The sequence below is a fragment of the Lupinus angustifolius genome, chromosome LG08 (genome assembly GCF_001865875.1).
Source record: "Lupinus angustifolius cultivar Tanjil chromosome LG08, LupAngTanjil_v1.0, whole genome shotgun sequence".
NCBI classification, from domain to species: Eukaryota; Viridiplantae; Streptophyta; class Magnoliopsida; order Fabales; family Fabaceae; genus Lupinus; species Lupinus angustifolius.
This window is the reverse complement of record NC_032016.1, coordinates 3,566,737-3,566,972: the sequence shown is the minus strand read 5'-3', so window position 1 is coordinate 3,566,972 and position 236 is coordinate 3,566,737. Positions and strand designations below refer to the sequence as shown.

General features: G+C 48.7%; 1 protein-coding gene across 1 annotated transcript in view; it reads right to left on the bottom strand.

The window, feature by feature from the left end:
• Window positions 1–236, bottom strand: part of LOC109353829 (putative uncharacterized protein DDB_G0277255) — a 5,867-nt gene that overhangs the window by 4,976 nt on the left and 655 nt on the right. The window lies entirely within an intron of this gene.

The window sequence follows — 236 nt, the reverse complement described above, 5'->3', positions numbered from 1 at the left end:
TTGATCTGCGAGGAGTTTCAGGCGATTGCAATATGCTTTTGTTGACGGGAAATCTTCCAAGTGCGTGTTGGCGAATTGATGCTCGAGGTGGACTGCTCTCGAATGCTTGTTGTCTTTAAACATAGCCGCAATTCGATTCCAACAGCTTTCAGCGGTGTCGTTAAGCACCGGGATGGAGCTGAGAATATCCTAGGTAACAGTGGCATACATCCACTGCAGAACAACCGCGTCGAGAC